Source organism: Anas platyrhynchos, chromosome 11, assembly GCF_047663525.1.
Source record: "Anas platyrhynchos isolate ZD024472 breed Pekin duck chromosome 11, IASCAAS_PekinDuck_T2T, whole genome shotgun sequence".
NCBI classification, from domain to species: Eukaryota; Metazoa; Chordata; class Aves; order Anseriformes; family Anatidae; genus Anas; species Anas platyrhynchos.
The window spans coordinates 6,626,686-6,643,020 of record NC_092597.1 but is presented as its reverse complement, the minus strand read 5'-3'; the positions used below and the strand labels follow the sequence as shown (position 1 = coordinate 6,643,020).

Sequence of the window (16,335 nt, the reverse complement as noted above, 5' to 3'; positions counted from 1 at the left end):
GTGGTAACATTATTTTATCACTTGACTACACATTTCCTTTTCATTCAAAGAGAAGATTGGTGAGATAAAAGAATTTTTAAGTAGCTCTTTGTGTTTACAGGAACAAATGTTACAGGCTGTGTTCCTTGTATGTTGTCTTTGGATTCTCAGTTATTCTATTACTGAGAGGTGTCTGCTGTGCTGGCACAAAGGCCATTGATCGATCTGCCAGTTTTCAGTATTACCCTGGATCTGCACATCAGCACTGTTAATGAGAGCAGTCTGTCATGGTCACCAGAGGGCTGGTAAGAATTTAATTTAGAAACAGGCAAAGCGGGCACTATATATGGAATATAAAGAATGGCAACTCCTTTCTCCTTGTTACTTAATGGTTCAAGGAATAATTATAGCCAGGTGCGTTTAAAGTGTATTAAACTTCTGATTTAAATAGTTAACTATCAGATACTCTCTTCTGTATTAAAGACTTATTATTTTACTCCACTGCACATGTGATCTGATCCTGCAGGTGATCCTAAGTTTGTTCTTATTTCTGTGATTTCAGAGGGCTACTTACATACTTACAGCTAAGTGTTTGCTGGGCTGGGCATGTAGAGTGCTCAAGAACTTGTTTTCACGCCTGTCTTGCAGATGCCATCTATGCTGGAGATATCATTATGTTTACAGAACTGACTTCAAATATGGCTGAAAAGTTGTTTAAGTACAGCATGGTTTAAGAAATAGTTATTTAAAAAGGAGCTTGTTTTTAGAGCAAAACCTTTCTTTTTCTTCTATTTATACAAATATATTCTCAGCCAGTTGTCTTCTGGGAATAGCATCTGGTTATGAGACTTCTTTTCCTAATTTTTATTTTTTGTCTTTCTAGTCTGAAAACTGCTTCCTTGTTGTACAAGTTAGTCCTGCCTGCTGACATTAAATCAGCTGTGATCAGACCCTTTTATCTCCCTTGGAGGTAAAGCCACGATGAATAAGGAGTCGTAGTCCTTAATTTCTTTATTGAAATATTCTAATACTGTTTTCTTTTCATAAATGTTAGAACAATTTACTTTTGCTTATTGTAATAAGTAGTCTCAACTTTCGTGATTTATTTTCCGATACAATAAGCTTTGAAGATTACATTTGGGCATATAGATTAAAACATAGCCTATAACCAGCGTAATTTCTTCTGTGATGTTGCTGTGGCTTCAAGGAGTTGAAAATAGTGTGATAGATTTATGAGAGTTTTACGTGGTACCAGCTGTTGTAATCCTTTTCATGTACTGGGCAGCACTTTGAAGCTGACTTGACAAGTTCTACGGTGTTTGAACTACCAAAGGGGAAAAAAAAAAAAGTATTGCTTTTATGACTCTGAAGATAACATAAAAATGTAAACTAATGCAGCGCTATTTTCCCAAGTTTGGGAACCCATTTCCCATAGGTGCTCTGTTTTCCCATGGCTGATATTCGCACTGAAGAGAAAGGGGTGAGTCTAAACCATAGCAGATACAGGCACTTCAGGAAGACGCTGTGAAGACTGCTAGCGAGGTAGGAAAGGGGCAGGAAACAGCAATGAAGATACGAGCTTAGTAGGAGGAGTACAGCTTTTCTAGAAATTTGTGGTTTGCAGTGGAAAAAGGAGTTGGTAGATACATGAATAGTCTTTTTAAATTAGAAGTTGAATTTGTGGGCACTTGCAAGTGGTATTTTGAATCTCACTCTATACTTCTGCAACAACTACTTATGTAAAACAGGTATGTGAATTAAAGGACTGTAAGGAGTGTATGTAGCTGGTATTTTTTTGTGCCCAGATAATATACTGGATGGATAAGGATAACTGCTGTACCAATCAAGAAGCTGATACTAGGTTAACTTTGGTGTTGGTGACAAACAAGGAGTTTTGCAGCTGGCCATCTTTCTGCTTGTGCATACAGCTGTCATTTGAAGAGATGACCCGTTGGAATAAAAAGCAAAATAGTTAAGTATTACTCGAGATTAATTTTTTGTTTCCTCTGAGGTAAGATGAGGCCACACTTACTAAACTAACTTATAAATGGAAAGGGTAGATGAGATTTCAGGTCCATAACCTTTCAGGTTCGAATTAGAAACAGCAGAATTCAAAATAAGTTGAGAACAGTCAATATACCCTTGTTACAGTACTTCTGTTAAGCATGTTAACTTGCAGGGCAGCATGTGTCATCAGCAGGCGATGAAGGTTCTCTTGCAGAAGTACTGCCGTTTTAAGGGGATCTTCCCATTTCTAATTAGATGCTTCAAAATGCCTATGCTGCCATGCTAACTGATCTACAACCATGAAAGTGAACAGCATGTGCTCTCCAAGTGCACCAGATTTCACTCTATCTCATTATTTTCATAACTGTTGGATATTTATCTGGTTCTCTTGCCTGCTCAGTGAAAGGGCTATAACAAAAAGGTTGCTATGTGAGCTGAAAAGACAGAAAAACAATTTTGTCCAGTAACATCTTTGCGAAAGGGGAATATTTCTATTAGACTTAAGGCTGCAGTCATCAATAAGAACTACTAAAACATGTATGTTGAGTAGGAGGAAAAGAAAGTTGAATCATTTTATGGTTAAAAAGACAAAATTTCATTTTTTTCTTTTGTGTCTCTGCCAGTCGTGCATATTATGAATCATATTAGTAGGTGCTGAGGAAAGATTCATTCCTGCTTTAAATCCTTGCTGACAGTCGCATGACTAAAACGTAGCGTGCTGCATTTTGAAAACTTCAGAGCATCACTCAAAGCAAGCAGTTGTGGGAGTTGCGTTTGAATTTGATAGCAAGCCTTTTATAATTATTTTTAGATTGGGTAAATGTAGCCCTAAGTTTGACTTGCTAAAGTAGGGTTATTGTTTATTTAGCTATGATATAGAAGAGGTGACTACGAATCTTTATTTGATAATTTTTTGAATTGTCAGTTTGGATACAGCATGTAGTGCACAGGATGGGGCCTGAGACCCTGATATTTGTTAGGAGAAGCTGAAGAGCTGACTTTGGAAGATCTACGAAAAGAGCTTGCTGCAAAAGTTGAAGTATGCATTTTGGTAGACTTCAAAAGGGGAAAAAAAAAGAAGCTTGAATGGTTAATGCAAGTAAACTCAGCCAGATTTTATTCTATTAGCTGTTTTATTTCTACTAATAGATGTGCTTACATTTGATTTGCTTTTAAATAGACAATGCCTTTAATTCCAAAATGGAAGGAAAGGTGTGGTAAAATTGCAGGATTCTCAGTTTTCAGATGTCAGTGTGTGGCAGCACGAGCTGTGGCTAGTCTGGGGCAATGCGTGTACAGCGTGGCCAGGCAGTGGGACGCTCTTACAACCTAAAAATGGTAACTGCCAGCTCTTCAGAAGAGGCATGCATCTGGCTCTTGCCTTGATCCAACTACCAATTTTTCACAAAATGTGTAGGACTTCATCTCGCTGTGGCTTCTTGCCCCTCTGTGAAGGAGTACGGAAACTGATCCCCAGGCCCAAATGCTGGGGAGGAAGGCAGAAATGACAGAGGGACAGAGAAACTCAATTTATGTCTAATAGGCTTTATTTCTGTAGGCTAAGAGGCATGTTCTCATTTCAGCTTTGTTTTTTGCATTGTAAATTTGGAGCTTTGCTTCAAGAAATCCTTATTGCACACACAATTTCCAGTGTGACATACTGAAACTTACGGAATTTCTCTTCAGTCTAGCATCCTGAGTGATCTTGAGGAATGGGAGCAGTAACATTTTTTCTTAATGGAAGTCGCAGAAGGAGTAGAATAGAGCAAATTGAACTGAACGTCCCAATTTGGCAGTGTACACCAGCATCACTACCTGTACAAACCCACCAATTCCTCTAGCACACTCTGGATTAACCAGTCAGGTCAGTCATACTTAATTTAGGGAGTCACTGAATAAATGTGGAAATGAAAGAGCTCTAATATTAATGACCTTCATGGTTTAAGAAATGATAGGGGAGAATAATAGCATTATGGGTGTCTCGTGAGGTTTCATATGCTTTATTGCATGAAAGGTCAAACGATACAGGACAAATGGAATATTTTTCTGTAGTTCGGAATTTATGCATATAGAGAATATATATGCATAATGCAGAATATGTATTCTATTATGCATATATAGAATATAAAGCTATATTTATCAAACAAGTAGTTCAAAGTTACTCTGTACTCTGAAAGAATGCCAAAATGAGTTTAACAAATGCTTCTCAGCTAATTATGTTCAGTAGATGTTATCTTGACAGGAGAAAAGGTGGTAGGTGCTAAGCTGGGCTTGCCTAACAATTTCTAGCTAGGCAGACTGATTGCAGAAGTGTGTACATCACGTAGGCAGACTTGACATTTTTGCCCAGACCAGCCTGTCTGTGGATGGAACTATTCATAGGTAGCTAACTAGTTCTACTGAGTGTGCTTCAGGTGAGCGAGCACTGCATTTATGGTGGGAGAAACAGTTCTGCAGGCAGGCATTAGCTAAGCCATTCAACTGTTCTTCCTGAGAGCTAATTTAAAGTGGAAAAGACACTGTTGTCATCTTATGGGGAGAATGAAGACCACTTGTCATGTTAAATAGACTTACAAAAGATGTGAATGGGGTGTAGAGCTGGAAAGAAAACCCATTTCTGTCCAAATCGGGATTCTATTGAGATCCATCTTAAAAAGCAGTGTTATTGTCTTGGCGATGACAAACTGGATCAGGCAGTGCAAAGAACAAATGCATATGGGTTAAGTGTCAACATGTAAAAACATCAAAGCAGCTTTCAAAATTGTATTAATATTATAAGACTGTGAAACACTGAAAATCCTTTCAAGGAAGCTGTAGTGCATGTTCATTTCCATTGGTACGACAGCTTCCTGTAAAGCTACTACATTTTTTAATTAATACACTTAGTCATCAGCCCCGTTGATATGTAGATAAAGATCATTGATCTCAAATGCGATTTGTAGCTCTTCAAGCTGAACATAGAGATACCAGATTATTACTGTGCAGTTACAGCTGCATACCAAAATGCAGGGCTGCTTTTGTCTGCATACGTTACTGTCCTAGGTGCTTTCTTCATGAAATCAGGCCCTCACTTCCTAAGTATTTATGACACGAGGAACCAAAATAAATCTCCCTTCAGAAGAGCGTGTGTAATATTTCTTCCATCTTTAGATTAAATATTCCTCTTTTAAGCTGATGTAATTCGAATGGTGTGAATGTTGCAAAGAATATCACTTATTGCATGCAAAAGGATCAGGTTTGCTCAGTCCAAAAATAATGTTTGTTCTTGCAAATAACTATTAAATTTTATTGCTGTTTTAAATTCAGAACTTTGTATTTGCTCTTTCTTGGTGTCTTAGCACTTTGTACATAGATGCTGTGTTCTTCCTAATATTTCAGAACTTGATTGGGAAGTAAGAACGTGATTCAAGAATTAAAAAAAATAATTTTGCATTTCTCTTTTCATTCAGATCTAGAGCAAGCACCTACACTCTTGGCTTTGTCTCAGGATAAGTTGTGACTATAATTATGTTAATAGAAAGTGGAGACAGTAAATTTGTAGTTCAACAGAAATGACAAATGATTAGATCCACTAGTTTGGGATAATTTTAATAGTCTCTTCTGAGATATTAATCTGTTCTTCAAATGTAAGCAGATTTGCTTTCTGGAAGTACACTTTCAGTGTTTTTCCTGTGAAAAAGATGGCAGAGCTTGGTGTGAGGTTTTCCGAAGTGCTGATTTTGAGTGCCCAGTTGCTGGGAAAGATTCATGTCTTCGGGCAGTGAGCTGTTCCATGAAAACAAAATTGATGCCTCTATCTATTATTTTAGTGTGACATTCGCTTTATTCCTGAAGAGTATCTTGTAAGCCTTGGAAGTTACTCACCCGGAATTGCATTTGGAGAATATTTTTAAGAAGCTGTTACTTGTTAAAAAAGTTACTGACCTTAAACATTGATACTTTAACTGATAGTTTATCTCTTGCATTGCCGAAAGAAGGTTCAATCACAATCATTAGTAACTGCCTAAATTGGCTCACATGTGAACCAAAAGAACAGAAGTGTTTTACTTCGAATCGGTATTACAAAATATTTAACAGATGTGCCTTTTGGGTAGCAGAAGGGACTGCCTGACCTACTTTCATTTTAATTGCAGAAGGAGTATTTTGTGATTTGATGCTGGCAGAGTTCAGCTGCTACATTTCTGATGTGAAAGTTGATCATCTGAGTATGGTTTGCCTTTTTTTTTTTCTTGGTGGGTTCTTGCTGTGAGGAGAGGAATTGCTGTTCAACATAAAGGATTTTCTCCCCTCCTTTCAGGTCTGTTTAGTTCTGTCTTGGGATATTGGCATGTTGTTGCACTTACGGACTGCTGTGGCAGCAAGTGGCAAGCTGATTCGAGTGACAGATGGTCTGTTTCCCACTGCAGCTCATCCTGTGAGCTCAACTAACTTTTTCCAGTGTCTTTTCTTGAGATGCTGACTTCCTCTAAGGAAACAACTGTAATTCTGTTTTACAGTTGTAGGAATCTGCCCTTACCAATAAGTATTTTTCCTATTTACCTCCTCCCCCCTGCCCCTTTTCATTTTGGACTTTATTTGTCTCACTTGAAATAATTGCTGTTAGCACCTGATCAGTCTCTTCTTGAGGTTTGCCAGCATGTATGTCAGTCAATTCATAGGCAGTGTGTCCCAGTGGCTCTTTACCCTCCTTTTGCATTTTTTTAAGTTTCCCCTTTGATTGCCAGTAGAGGTTTTGTGGCACAGCTAAGATTTGTGGATGCTAATGAATGATGTTACCCTGGGCTACCGGCTGGTTGTTTTTCATTCCACAGTCTGTTACGTGAAGACTCTGCTGTGGCTGTTGGTAAAGACAAGCTGAGATTCTTGTCTGTGCTGGAAAAAGCCATAACTGGTCATAGTGCTGAAGAACAGACCCCAGCAGAACTGGGTCATCGGAGGCTGGGGCAGCTGACTCTGCTGTGAGGCAAGTTCATAGCTTTCGGCTTTGGAAATGGAGAATTGTCTGTAGCATTAAGTGAGGTGGCCTGTTGCTCGATCCTTTGGCCCCTATTTCTGTCTCCAGTGGTGGATGTCCAGGTTCCTGTGGGAACCTCTGTCAGACAGGTAACAACCTAGCAGTTTCTTCTTGGGGAAGTGTCTGCTGTGGGATGGCTTGGGCACTTTCAGATTTTCTTAGGAGTGTAAAATATATGAAGGCAAACTTTCTGAAGCTTGGGATGAAGAATGCTATGTGCTGTCCAAATGTGTTTGACTGTCCTTAAGCTTCCTCCTGAGTTCCTAGACTTACGTGGCATAGATCAGTTTTACAAGAAGGCCATGAATTCCAAGCATTCAGATCATCTTTTTCATACAGGTTGTAACCTGTTCATAAAAATTCTTCAGAAAAACCCCAACACCGAACAGATTTAACAACTGAATAACTGGTCATTCGTCTTTAGAGCTCTAGCTTCAAAACTGCTTTTCAGGGTTGCAGGACTTTACTGATGTAGATTTGATCCCTTACACGTAGTTGTAAAATGTCCAGTCTCATAAACCCCCGAGCTTCAGATACCAGCGAGAGGAAGGCTCACCTTGGGCTGGCTGCAGTGGTTCCTGTTCCAGCTGCTACCACACCGTTTGCACGCTCTTCCTGCCACCGCAGAAGGGGTGGCTCAGCTGTTTGTGCAGCATTTGCTGACACCCTGCAAATGTGTTTGTTTAAAAGCAGAGGCTTTAAGTAACCAAACTTTGATGTCCTAGTTTGTAAATTAGGACCAAAACAGCGGGTGCCAACTCTGCAGCTTGAAATCAATATAACTTCACTTAGAGAAAATAATTTTAATTTCAACTATGTCTTTCTATTGAAGTCTTACTGCTGTGAATAAAAGCTTTCTGGAGAGGGAGAGTGGGAATTGGTGTTCTTCATACCAGGTTGGTAAGAAGAAAGTTAAGCAGCCTCATTCATTTCTGAACAGAAATGATGAGGTTTGGAAATTATTTATGAATTACTCTCCTCTTACAGATGGCAAAAATGTTTCTGTGTTGAACAGCTTGAACTCCTTTAATGTTGCTGGTTGAGGCTTCCAGGCAGGCAGTTGGCGTTCAGCATGTGTAGCTGCTCTGCGGGGCTGTTTGCAACACAGCAGAGCTGTTGCTTGGTCGCTTTGTCAACACTTCTTATCCTGTTCCTCCTTCTGCCCTCCCGAGCAGTTACCAGACATTCTCAGCACTTGTGGTCTAAGTATTTCTTCACTGTAAGCTAATGTGCTGGTATTGATCAGGAAAGCAGTTAAAGACAAAAAAAGTTCACTTTGCCAAAAATTGAGTGCCCACTTTGTTATTGCGTGTGGGAGCAAAAAAAAGGACTTCTGTCTTCTCCTGAAGCTGAGGTGAAATTTGTTGAAGGTTGGAGTGAGCCAAGAATGGTTAGACTTTTAAAGATTGTCGCCCGTAACAAAATGCCCAAGAAATGGATTTTAGTTAAATCTGGAAAAATACTAAGGCAGGGCATGAAAAATGTTCTGCTGCAGTTAATTATTTGCCATCTCAGCATAACAAAACTTCCGTGTTCCCTAAGGAAAAGGGCAATGATCATTGCCTTGATTTACAGGAAAGGAGGTGAGATTGTTGAGCACTGCAGCAAGTGAATTAGGAAGCTTCTGGAGTTGTCTTTGTTACTGGTGGATGAATGCATCAAGGATATGCTAAATTTTGCAGCCAGCTTTCTGTAGCACTTCTGAAGTGACAAGGCTGGAGAGTAGTCTTACAAACCTTAATTTCCTTTCTTACTTGAAACACTGTGAGAAACAAACTGAGACAAGAAGGCGCTGTGCAAGGTAACCCATCTGTTAAATCTCACTCATCACTTGCTTGGTCCACATCTTTCAGTATCTGTAACCTCAGGAGTGTTTGAGAGAGGGGACGAGACCTTGTGCTGGTGGCAGCAGCCCACAGCTCCTCTCCCATCCCGGGGACCCAGGGCAGGGAGCGCCGGCCAGGAGCGCCTTGGTGCTGGCGCCAGTGCCACGGCGTGGCCTGGGCACGTGGATCCGGCCTGCTGGGGCCTGTGTTAACAGGCCCTGATGAATGGGCTCATTGTGGAGGAAGAGGTGGTTTACAAGTTAAATCACAAATTTTATTTCCTTGAAGTTAAGTGAGTAAAATGTTCGTGCATCTCAGAGGGTTGAGGGGGGCTCCCAGGTTTGGTTGCCACAGAGTGTCCCTGGTGCCATCACACTCCCAGGGCCCGCAGGGGTGCACAAGGGTCCCACAGGGCCGGGGTGCTGCTGCCTGCGCCCTGCTCCCACTCGGTGCCCTGGCATCGGTTTTGTTATAGGTGCCTTTTTCTGTCATCTGTAAAGGCATAAAGCCAGGCTCAAGACAAATTCTCCACAGGATTTTGCATGCTTTTAGTGCTCACTGTGTTTTATTATTAAACTGCCGCGTTTGCTGTATTTTATTTGTATCTCTAGTGAAACGCACTGCACCTTCCATTTCCCTATGAAGAGAAGGTCTGCAGTCTAAGGAAGGGCTCGGGGTTTGTTACTTGGTTTAGAGAAAACTTGTTAATTATGTTGCTTAGTTTTAAAGGGAGGAAAAGAGATCACTTGATCGGTCAGCAAGACCACATGACAAGCAGCTGAATGTAATTAGGTGGGCAGGGTGGTTGTGCAGGGCTGGCAGCTTGGCATGCCAGTGCAAATTTGAGAGATATTATTCTAAGCTACACTCTTTTGGTTTTATTTTCTTGCTCTGCTGATACTGATTGCAGATGAAAAACGGCTCTTTTTGCATGACTATGGTATTCAAGACATCTGGACTGCATGAGGAAACTCTGAGCTGAGGTACCTGTGGGAAAACTACAGATCCTTTGCAGTTGTTAAGCTTAGGTATGTAAATGTTTTCTTTCTTTATTTTAAGATCTATTACATTATTTCCTTTGAGCAGACAGTTGTCCTATACCAAGTGTTACTGTGTTAAGAGCTTTGAAACAATGTCAATGTGTGAACAGCCTTAAATGTTTTGAGAGACCTGGTTCAACATTGAAGAATCCTTGTGTTCTCCAGCAATAAGTAAACTTAAAATAGTGAACTACACTGATTTATGTAAAACACAGATGTTGGGTCTAGGTGTCAAAACTGCAGCTATTTAGTACATCTTTTGTCATTTCTTTTTGCTGGCTGTTTTTGGCAATTGCCACGTGTTCTTGGCGCGTGTCATTCTCATTGAGGTTAACTGGAAGGGTTGGGGAGTGCTAGTGGCAGAGGACCTGAACGTAGTACAGTGAGAGGAGGGCATTCCCACTGGGATAGTGTCAAAACTTATAAGCAAAAAAAACCCCTAAATTACAGTGTTTTAATTTTCTTGGATTTGGTCTTGGACAAATGATGTACAGTGAGGAGCTGCCTGTAGTTCATAACTGAATCAGTCTAGGTTAGCCGAGTTAGCAGGAACATGGGAAAGAAATCAGTCCAAGTTAAAGACAAACCTGGGTAAGTTTATCAACAAGATTGAAAGAAAAAAAGAATGCAGTGACCAGTGCCACGATTTGATAACCGTAAGGTTACCCTGTATTTTCTACTGCGTTTGTGTCAAACTCCTTCTGTAGTCAGAGGACAGAATTAGACCTTTGATTGTAAAGTATACTGTGCAAATAACATCTCATGATACACAACAACCGAACTCAGTATTTGTAAATATTGTACTACTTGAACTCCACCTTCCCTCTCCCATATTTATTCCTGTGATCCCATTAACATACATAGATAAACTATTCTTAACAAAATGTTCCTTTTGTGTGACATTTTTTAACTGGGTTGCACACCATTATGTTTATTCTCACGTGTAATGAATGTATTGGTGATAAAAGGAATAAAAATAGTATGTTGCCCGGCTGTTATTTTTACTTAAAGAAAGAAATTGGACAGCAAGCAACTGAGATGAACTGAGAACTCATTTGGTTCACACTCCTTGTTCAATCATACAGTAAATTATTTCAGTCTTAATTATATAAAAAGCAATATGGGGATGGGATATTTTTACTATGTTTTGTATCTCCTTTGGAAGAAATGCAAGATGTTTGTGCCCATGTGATTAGGTCATTCCTTGCCACTCCAAGCATGAGCTTGTAATCAGATGTCCTTTTTAGTCTAGGTGTTTGTCAGTATTTTTCCTATTGTGGACCAAAATTCCAGTCTTTGCAGACTCTGAATAACCAAGGAGTTGTTCAGAGAACAGAAAACAGGAGTTTCCTCCGTGTCTGTGGGAAGGTCACAAGACATTCCCAAGATTATAATTGATGTCTATCACAGAGTATCTTAAAATGATTTTTCTAGTCCTAATCATCAACCCTTGAATTATGTTTATGGGAGAAAAGTGACAAATTCATCAATTGAACTACACAAATGGGTTTTCTTGCTGTTTCATTAAGACATTTGGAGTGTATGAAAAAGCTTATATAAAATAACAGGGAGCAAGGATTTTTTGTAAACACTGATGCTGGCTTACTCTTATTTCTTCCCTGTGCGGAGCTGGAGGGGTTGGTTGTCATACATGCTTTATTGTAGTTTATGGTTAAATAACTCTCTTCAATTATTGCATTACAGGTGTGTTTTGAATGTTTTGTCTTATAGAAACCATTTCCAGCACATCTTAGGATAGTTGTTTCTATAAGGAGTTAGTCTAATAGTGTAAGTTGTTTGAAGACTTAATTTTGATGTTGAGATTCTGTTGTATAGAGCCAAGCAATATTCTAGCATGTGACGCTTACCCCCCTTTTCCTCCCCATGTTCCCAGTGGCTTTTTCTCTGTCTGATGTTTGCCAGCATGTCCTTTAACAGCAGTTTTAAGCAAAACAACCTGAGTAATTAGGCTTGGTAAAGACAAACTAAGAATCAAATTCAGCAGTTTTTTTTCTTTTTTTAACGTAACAAAAAATGCCATCAAAGAGAAATGGTAGATTTTTTTTTTCCTGTACAAAAAATACGAAAAAAGAAGGCCAACAGTCAAGTTCTAAAACTATACAAGACTTAAAGAATGAATTCAAATCACCTTATAAAGTGTTCATGGAATGCCTCCTGACAGAACGAGGGAAATAAATTTCAGTGAAAGGGAAGTAGAAGTAGCTTTTAAAGGAGAAAAACTTATACTAGACCAACGAAGCATTAAGTTGTTTGGCTTTGTAACTAGGAAATAATATAGTTCCTGCTTCTGAATTTTGTTTAAACACTGTGTAATAAATACAAAGGAATAGAGATATATAAATTAAAGGAATAAAAATTCTTTATAAAAACTCAGCTTTAATACATTATGCTGTAACAGTTGGCTTAAACAGAAGCAGAATGGGCATCTTTGTGAGGTGGGAGTTCGCTGGGACTGAGTGGGTTGCTCTATGTTATTGTAGCTCCATCATAGCCAATGATGTTGATATTGATTAGTGCTATTTTCTTTTTCACTTACTGAATTTGCTTTCAGTAGAATCTCGTTATTGAATTTTTGTTTTCTTCTATAGAAAAACATGTGCAATGGTTTGCATTCAAACCAAAGCTGGTGTCTTAACAGAAGATGAAACAGCAGCACCTAGTTTAGTGTTTTCAAATTAGGAACTGTTGTTGGACGGTGCATTGCATCGTTCCAATCTCTTGTGACTTGTGGACAGAAGTGCATAGCTGAATAGGCTTTTTCATGAATCTGCTTGTCCTTTATGTTCTGTTTGTTATTTTGGAGCTTTGAAGTTCCAAATAATGTAGAAGGTAAGAAATTACTAATCACTACATGAAATGGGAGCATCAGTTGGCTTGAGACTTTCTGATTCTTTTTAAGTACACAAAGTTTCATGCTTTCCTGACTGAACAGTATGCACAATCTGAATCCACTGTGGTATGAAAATAATATAGAGCTCTATATTATAACTGAGTAACTGCAATGATGAGTAAGGACAAGCTGTGGCATTGGACGTGATTCTTTTTGCTTTCCTTGCAGGGCTTATGTATATCTTCATGACAAGAGTTAGTGTGAGAAATCATGTTTCGCTGTGTTGTTTCTCTGAGCAATCCCAGCTGTATGTCCAGGTTTAACTAAAATTCACACTGTAATATGGGATTCTGATCAGACTGGCAAGATAAATAGCGTTGGCAACTGAGGCTGAAAAACAACAGGCTTTTTGAATGGAAGCTTTGTGTTCTGCAGTTCAGCCCACTTAATCGGTACTTGTTTTGAATGATCCCTTCCCCGAGGCTCTAGAAAAGGAGCCCTGCTAGGATACGAACTGAAGCAAGCATCTTGCCAAAGCACTGTCTGAATATTTTGGCAGGCTGCAGAGCCTCAATAGAAAGCTTGGACAATGTTAGTATGTGCTGTGGCTGGAGCTCTTCAAGGGGAAGATTTGATGTCTTGCTGCAAGAGCAGGCTTATTTTTCAATTCCTGCCAAACAAACAACCACCATCACCAACAAAAAAAACAAGCCACAAAACAGCTGTATTTCTGGCTTTGCTTTTTTAGAAGAGTTTGAGTGGTACCTTTGAGCCACATCCATGCTCCAAAATAACTGTGTCCTGCTGTTCACAGGTCAAGATTTCTGCTTTGCTGTCTCATGCTAGTAACTTCTTGAGGAGAACGGGTAGTGCCTGTTGAATACTGCCTGGGTCTATTTGAGTCAGAAGTGGCATTTATTATGTAAAGGACAAGTTGAATTATTCCTGGAGTATTCTCAGCAAGTTATTTCTAAACTTCTCATAGCATTTATGAAACACAGAAGCATCATACATGCTTATTGTTTCCAGACATGTTTACTAAAAAGTCCTATCCAGTACTGAGATGAAAATATTTTTCTAAGACTGTAGCTATTACAGACTCAGAAATCAAAGGCTCAGGACCATTTTTAGATCTGCTATGAGCAGAATATTGATCCATCTCTTTATTTCTTTGAAGTGTCATGCTGCCAGCCTGCAGTGCTCTGGCTGTCTCCCCATTGCAGAGGTTGCTAGCATGGTCTGGGGTAGACCCTGTGAGCTTAGCACCTGCTTAGCACCTCTATTTTTATTTTTAAATTTTGGAAGAGCCTCAGTTTTGTGAGTCTAGTTATTTTTTTCCATCTAAGTCTGCATGCACAAGTTCTCTGTTTAGCTTCTCTGGCTGCCCCTTGTTCTCAGGTCTGTTCATATCGGATCTTAGATTAAGGGACAGAAGGAATAAGCCTTTCTAGTTACTAGACAGGGTGTTTCTCAACTGACAGTTTGCCTAATTTTTTTCCTGGGTAATTAAAAGCTTACTTTGTTCCCCCCTCCCTTTTGCCAGATCCATTTAAGAAACCCTTCTGATTCCATAACTCCACAAATAATTTCTTAGTATTCTTAATGTCATGGCCCAGTATTCATAGATAATACAAACATTCCAGCTCATTAGAAATGGGTAATGGTTAGTTCTTCAGTGAATATCTTTGAGAACCAGTAAGTTTTCTGAGGAACAGGTTGTCAGCATGAGGCGGTGTTTTCATGATCGCTGTAAGCGTGATTTGACACATCAGTCTTGCTCCGGAAGATTACGATGCTGTGTGGTTAGCTGTTTTTATCTGGCACGTGTAGGCAGACTCACTCAGGAACTTACAGGGCTTTGGATATTTCTGTGTCATCTAAGTAATAGGAAAACTTTTAACCTCCTGAGGAATAAACAGAAAAGAACATAGGAAGTCCTGTGTTCTGTGTTTCCCTGTTGTTTATTGTTGAACTAAATCGAGTTAACTTGCACCAAAACTAAGGAAAGTTCACATTATAGGAAAGCAGTACTGCTAAAGGTAGCAGCTGAGGAAAAAAAAAAAAACACACAACTTTTGTTGCATCTTCCAATCAAAAACCTGAGTTAGCAAGGAAGAGTTAATCTTGTAAGAAAACCAAGAGAGGCAGGTATTTCTCAATTTGAAGGATGAGAAAGGTGGATTAAATTCTGCAGTGAGCTTTTTTCCTGCCCCACCCCTCTTGTATGCTGCCCACATCTTGTCAGGAGCATGGTGCAGTTTTATAGTCATATTTATATCTTATCTGAATTTTTCCTTTATCTAACAGTGCCTAATCTATCTTAAGGTTATTTGTTGCCTAACCTTCTCCATATGCTCTTAATTGACCTGGTCATGATCAATTATCTTTGCCAGATTGTTTTTCTCTGATGCAGCATGTATCTTGTGTTCTTCATGAGCTTGGCAGATTGACCTTTTGAGGAAACATTGTCTGTATTCCAGGTTTCTATCCTCCAAAACAAGGTGGGAGACAGCTGAGAACTTTCCTGCCCTGGAGGAAAAAACAATATATGTATTTTAAAAGAAGCTGCAAGTATTTTCCTCTGGCTGTTGACAGAGTATGTACTTAAACAAAAAACCTAGCCTGACTAATGTGGATGATTCAGGAGGCTGTAATACACGTTGGCTGAGCAGAAAATCTAATACTTTCTTTAGCACGAGTACATGCACATCTTATTCCTGAGATGTCACTCCATTCATATTCTAACTGTTCACATTAAATTGCTTTCTTGTCAATTGTTAGATTTTTACCTCTTGTCCCTTTTCCTCTGCTTTTTCCTGTTGTATGTGTATTCTAGCTATCTGCAGAAGGTTTTTATCTCCAGTAGAACCCAACCATTCCTTAAAGAAATGCCGAATTCCTATAATTCTTTGTGATCCTTATAATTTTCTCCTTTGTCTTTCAGTGTCTGTTTCTGAGGGCAGAAATAGGAGTACAGTCTTTCCTTATTTGCCTGGAACTGGAAGTGTTGTTCAATGGGTAGGTGGGAGGGCAAAGTTACTCTTTCTGTGAGTATGAGCAGCTTGGTGGGTGAAATCCTGGTGGCTCCTGTGTTTCTGGCTCATGTACAGCCTGACCTGTCCGTGGAGAGGGAGCTCACCGGCAGGAGACTTGCTCGGGGTTTTGGGCTGATGTGCTGTAATGAGGCTTAGAGAAATTAATGTATTCTGCAAAACCTAGCTCAGTCTGTTTGAAGGTCAGAAACAGTATCTTTGGCCACAATAAGACTGGAAACCTTCGACCAAGAATCTTAGTTCCATGTCACTCTAAGCCTTCCGTCCTTGCTGCTCTATGAGTGTGTTTATATTAACTGCATTTCTGGTCGTGTTGCTGTGAGAGAGGGTATGCTTCTGCCACCTCTTAGCTGGACCTGCCACTTGAAAGTGTTGCAAACTATGTGTAAATAAATGTATGTACTACTGGCATTCCTGATTCCCTGATACTCTCAAGAGCTGATACAGTGTAGTGATGGGTTACAAATGCTAAGGTTAGGCTGTGGATAAGCCATGAGCTGGGTCCCAAAGCAGACAGAATTGCCACATCAAGGAAGGATGAAGGGCATCGCTTCACGTTTCCTGT

General features: G+C 39.6%; 1 protein-coding gene across 6 annotated transcripts in view; it reads left to right on the top strand.

The window, feature by feature from the left end:
• The window catches only part of RAB27A (RAB27A, member RAS oncogene family), a 35,572-nt gene that overhangs the window by 2,204 nt on the left and 17,033 nt on the right, over nucleotides 1–16,335 (top strand). For 4 of the 6 annotated variants that reach the window (XM_072043358.1, XM_027467041.3, XM_027467040.3 and 1 more), the window contains exon 2: nucleotides 9,737–9,854. The exons of 1 other annotated variant lie outside the window; for it this stretch is intronic. The gene's annotated coding sequence lies outside the window, so the exon portion shown is untranslated. Of the gene's footprint in view, nucleotides 1–6,802; nucleotides 6,950–9,736; nucleotides 9,855–16,335 lie in introns of those variants that run through there. One more of the 6 variants, XM_072043357.1, reaches the window with a different exon arrangement.